Below are 6000 nucleotides of genomic sequence, written 5' to 3'. Positions count from 1 at the left end.
TTAGGGAAAGAGAAACTTGACACAACCCGTCAGGGTCAGGAGGTGGGATCTTCTCTACCTGCTACAGTTTGCTCCCCGCCCCCCAATCAGGCCTGGACAAAGCAGGATGTGGTGCTGGGCCACATCCGGTGGGCTCAGAACCTGGCTACCCTCCCCACCAACCACAGAGCCCGCTTTGCCGTCTTGACCACTCCTACAAGGAACCAGGTCAGCCACACTTATAGAATCGGTGATACACTTCATAGAGTGTAATAACAAATTGTTTGTAATGCAAACTTCCAAGGGAGAGACACACACTCAATCTTCATGATGACAACAGCCCCGTAAAGTCACCATGACGCCCATTTTACAGATAAGCACACAGAGGCAGAGAGGGGAATAACCTGTCTCAAGCTCACCTAGCTTGTGTGGGAGGGTTGGAGCCAGGATTTCTAGCCCTTGGCCCTAGCACCACCCGGGGAATAGGAGCAGCCTGTTGGTCCTCCCCACATTCTGGTCTTTGGGTCAATACCTCAATATGATGCCAGCTCCTCCTTCCCTTACATCCGAGACCTAGAGAAAGAACTCCTTCAGGCTCAGAACCCTTTGCTCTTGAACCACTCTTGGGTGTGATTAATGCCCCTTTAAGCCTGCAGGTACGGAAGCCCGCCCCTAAAAGGCAGGACAGTCAGCTTTGAAACTGCTAGTCAACTGGATGGAGGAAGAGGCAAAGGTCACCTCCTCCGTGAAGCCTTCCCCCCTGTAGTCTTCCGAGCTGTGCTCCTGCCACACCATGGACTGCCCTCTACCACTCCACATTCGGTTGCTGGTTCCTGCCAGTGACAGCCTTGGTTTTGTTCACCTTTGTATTCGTCGCACAGAGCTGTCACCCAGTAAGTACTGCCCTTGATACAAGGCCCTCCCTGATCTGGCCCACCTCCCCTGCCAGCCTGATCTCCGCCAGCTCCTCCCGGCACCTTGGCGAAACAGAAGTACCTGCAGCCCTACAAACACACACGACTGCAATTAAACAATCAATCTGTAATCAATTACTCAGGGTCTGCCTCCTGGGTGTGTGTGATCCCGGAGGCGGGAACCACGCCAGTCTCACTCACTGATGTGCTTTGACACATAGTAGGTGCTCAACAAAAAAATTTTTTTAGAGGATGTAGTTTTTATTTTTAACAAAAGGTTTGCAGAAATCACAAAAACCTCTTCAGTTAAAAATAATTAAATGATTTAGGGATTGATTTTCTCAAATTTTTTTAAGTGTTTATTTTCCAACAAATTCTTGTTGAGTGAACGTTTCACCTCCCCTATCTTTGGACCTACTGTTTCCTCTGCCTGGAAAACCGTGCCTGCCCTTCTCTGCTCCTTCTCTTCCACTCATCCTTCAAGACCCGGCTCCGCAGCCACCAAGTCCCAGAAGCCCGTGCTGAATACCCAGGTGACACTTCGCAGGGTCCGCATGCCCGCCTCTGCCCTCCGTCCACATCATACTGCATGCCACTGGCAGGTCTCTCTCCACTTGACTGACTGCCTCTGAGCAGGGATCACATCTTTTTCATTTTTGTATTTTATTCAAAGCACATAACACCAATAGGAGCTCAACGTGTAGCTAATATTTATTCAGGGCTTACCATGAAGGAGGCACTGGAAGTACTTTTTTATTTCATTTAATTGTCAGCATGGAACCTCGAGGCTGGCAATGCTGCCCCATTTTCCAGACAGGCCAGCTGAGACTTGGGAATGTTTGGTCGCTTGCCCAAAGCCATGCTGCTTGGAGTATCGGAACCCCATCCCTCGGCTCCTTCGTGGTCCTGCCCTGCCACTCAGCAGCCCCTCCTCTTGATCGGCCCGAAATCCGCACACAGAGGAGTGCCCTCCCTTCTTTTTCCTGCTTGTCACCTCTCCAAGTTCCACTTTGCCCAGGGACCTTAAAAGTCTCCCCCCCCCTTCCTCCCAGAAACCTCCAGCGTTTTCTGAAGACACTGTTGGCTTCCCTGTGCAGAGTTCCAGGCCAACTCTCCCGGGATATTCCAACCAGGCCATTCCGATTTCCCGCCTCCTCCTGCCTGCTGGAGCTTCTGTTTCTCTTCCTACTGGCCCAGGGGCTTTCTGGAGCAGTACACACATATTTGGTGAGCACTTACTACGCGCCAGACACTGCGGGACCGACACCGTGGAAGACGCAGGGAGGATAATAATAACACAACCAGACCCCTACCCTTATACTAGAACTCAGAAAATAAATGCATACATGGGGGGGGGGGTTGCTACTAAGGGTTAGTGAGAAAATTTCAGCAGGTAAAGAAGGAACAATGATGGAGGAGGGGCAGGCAGGCTTCTCTATCCAGTGGTCAGTTGGGTCTCTGAGCAGACAGTTGTGGGAAGGAAGGATTGAATCAGCTGCCAGGAGACAGGCATTCCAGACACCAAAACTGTGATGCAAAGGCCCTGGGGTAGGCGTATGGCCGTGGGATCCAGGCATGAAGTCTGGTTTGACTGGAGGAGAGGAGGGAGGGAGGGTAGTGGAAGAGGAGGGGCTTCAAGTTGGCCAAGACTGGTCATAAAGGACACCCAAGACTCATTCTCTGTCCCCTCCCAAACCTGCTTGTCCAGGCACACGGCCTTCCTCTTACTTCCTCCATTGCTGGATTCCCCGAGTTACCGGAAATCACCTTTCCTCCCTGCCCTTCTGCCCTTTAACACTCTGTCTCTTGCTTCACCTCGGCATCTTTATGTGTCCTCTTTATTGTATTATTTTTTCCTACTCTGTAACTCTCTGATTGATTTTCTATCATACTATTCTCTACCATGGCTCAGCTCCTGGTGAAACTGCATACCAACCAGGGGACTGGGGCGGGGTGGGACAGAGCTTTGGCGATTCCGAGGTCCGACTGGGGCTGCAAGTTCTGGGTGGGAAAGTTGCTTCTTTGTGGAGTTTCTGGTCATGGCGATGTCCACATGTGGATTTTCAGCTTCTGGTTCTCACCAGCACAGGACTAACCCCACGTACTCCATTACGAGTTGCGCTGGGCCCACTCTCCCAGCCCCCTCTGGCAGCAGACACTTGGGGCTCCCTGAGGCTCTCTCGGCTGCCCTCAGCACCACAACCATGAAACCTGCCATGTGCCCTAGCATCTCCCTTCCTCCCAGCCCCATCGGGGCCTCCCTGCAGTGCCTGCTCCAGTGCGGAGCTGAACAGCTATCCGGGCTAGAAGTCTCTGGTCACCCACGGTGGCCTATGCATGGGTCAAGAGAGCAGAGCAGGCCCGCGAGGATCAGCGTGGAGAAGCCAGGCCAGCGCTGTCCTCCCCAAGTCTGACACCGGTAAGTACTGCCTCCCTGCCATGTGCTCCCAGTCCTCCCATAGTATCTCGGGGCCACCTTCACCTTTCCCCCCATCCCCACCTGTAAGTGTCAGGAGCTTCTAGAGGCCTGCTCCCACTGTCTTCCAAATGCTTATATCTGGTCCCTACAATATTTCCAGCACTTTCAAGGCATTGGGGAATGCTGTAATGAACAAGACCAGTATGGTCTGACATTCTGGGGGAGGCAGGTGGGTAGGGAGAGACTTGAGATAATAAACAAGAAATGTCAAGTTGCAAGAAGCACTATGTTATGAACAAAACAGGCCACTGTCATATAGAGTGGCATGTTAAGTTCTGTGACCAGCAATGACTCTCTGGAGGTGATCTCTCAGCCAAGACCTAAATGATGCTTGGGATCCAGTGTTCAGGGAGGAAAGCATTCCAACAGGAGGAATAATAAGCACAAAGGACTTAAAGTAGGAAAAAACTAGGCACCTATTAGCCCCATTTACAGATGAGGAAGCTGAGGCTCAGCCCTGGACACATAGAGAGGAAGTAGCAGAACGGGGATTCAAACCCGGCTCTGCCTGACTCCATGGCCTGTCCTCTTCCCACTTCATTGCTTCTGCCCAGGCAAGGGCCACAGGGACAGTGACCCCAGTGAGTGGCCCCTCACCCTGGGCACAGCAGTCTCTCTGGAGTCAGCCCCAGCCTTCCTTCCATCCCCATCAGTCACACCAACCTCCTGAGGTCCTCACACTGCTTCAGATCCCTTTGCATTTGTATGTGCTATTCCTCTGCTTGTGATGCCCTCCTCTCTTCCTTGACCAATTGTGACCTTTATTCCTGGCCTTTGAGAGTGATCTCACCAGCAAAGCAAAGCCTTCTGAGATATCCCAAGAGAGAAATAAATGCGTCCTTCTGGAATTCCATAGCACATGTCTTCATTTCATTCATTCATTCACTCATTCAGCAGAAAAATGTATTGTGGACCTACTATGTGCCGGCCATTAAACAGAAATTCCAAATCTAGAGAGAAACACCACAAGAGGAGAATTCCCAGGGGGCCATAGGAGCACACAGCAGGGAATGCCACACACCCCAGACCTTCCCTGGTCTGGGTCACACTGTGCCGGAATTAGCTGTCTGCTTGCCAATCTCCCTGATTTGGGTATTTTAATCTCATCTGCCTCCCTAGCACCTCAGCACATTGCCTAACACAGAGCAGATATACATTCGGATGCATGCATTTAGATTTTTGTACCAATAAAGTAATTCATTTTTATAGAGCACCTACTATGTGCTGGGCCCTATTCAAATTATTGGAAATACAAAGTGAACACAACAGACCAAAATCCCTGCCTTTGTGAGGCTTAATTCGGGGGGGGGCAGATAGAATGTAATTGAATGAATGATTTATAGTCCTAATGAATGAATGAACACGCTGAGAAGAGGAAGAATGGGAGCAGGGAGCGAAGAGGAACCAAAACCACATGCATGACCAAAGCAGAACTCTCAGTCTCCCCACACCTTGCACCCACCCCCCTCCAGCCTGCTTCTTCCTCAGAGTGGCTGTCTCAGTGATGCACACCAATATGCATTAATTTTCTCCCCAACACCCCCAAAGACCTCCACTTCTTTCCATCCCCATTGCCACTGCTGGTCCAGGCCACCACTTTCTATTGTGGGGAGCCTCGCCACAGCTGCCCTGCTGTCTCTCTGGTTTCACGTTCGCTTCTCACATTCCCTGTGCCCTCAGCCTCTTCTGGGCTGCTTCTTATGCTCCAACCTCCTTTCCATAACCTCCAGGTTCTTAGCCTAAACCACTTCCCGTCACTGTCTTTAGATCAGCCATACTTAGCATGTTTTCCCTAAAACTGGCCAATCGTTTTTTCCCGACCGTGCAGCCTTTCAAACCCTGGCCCATGCTGTTCCCTCAGCCTAGAGTGCTCTTCCTCTTCTCAGCTCCTCTTCACCCTCCCACCCCCATCCTGGCCTAGCTAACTCTTTCTCATTCCTACATCTCAGTTTAAATGTCTTGTCCTCCAGTGGGGATGTCCTTCACCCCCTAGGCTGGGTTTGGTCTCCATGACCTAACATTCTCCTCACCTCAATGTGGCTATTCCTTACCTGTCTGCTCCTCCTGCTTGTCTCCAGATCCTTGGAGGAAGTGACCATGTCTGTCCTGTTCAACGTCCCCAGGGATTAGCATGGTGCTGGACACATAGTAGGTGCTTTATTTTTGAACCAATAAATGAACTGCGGGACTTGGAGCTAGGAGACACTGAAGCAGGGCAAATGTTCAAATCTCTGCTCTTCCAGTTAACTTGATATATGAGCTCTCTGAGTCTCTGCTTACTCACCTACGGGATAAGATAGTAATCTGCATTGACAGGGTTTTGGAAAGGTAGGTGTAAGAATCTCTGTGAAAACACTCAGCACCTAGAAGTGACTCCCTAAATTCTTGCCAAGTCTGTGGATGAGAAGTAAATAAACTTGGTGTAATACCCTTACTCAGAAAGTTTGTGTCTTGGGTCAAAACACAGTGAGTAAGACAGAAGCCCTTAGGCTCCGCTGCTGGACTAGAATCCCAGCTCTGTTACTAACTGGGCAGCCTCAGGCCAGATACTTAAACCATTACACGTCTTGGTTTCCTCATCTGTAAAATGGGAATCATGATCGTACGTGTCTCCTAGGGTTATAGTGG

Source organism: Ursus maritimus, unplaced genomic scaffold (genome assembly GCF_017311325.1).
Source record: "Ursus maritimus isolate PB19 unplaced genomic scaffold, ASM1731132v1 scaffold_21, whole genome shotgun sequence".
Lineage (NCBI taxonomy): Eukaryota > Metazoa > Chordata > Mammalia > Carnivora > Ursidae > Ursus > Ursus maritimus.
Note: the sequence above shows the minus strand (reverse complement) of the source record.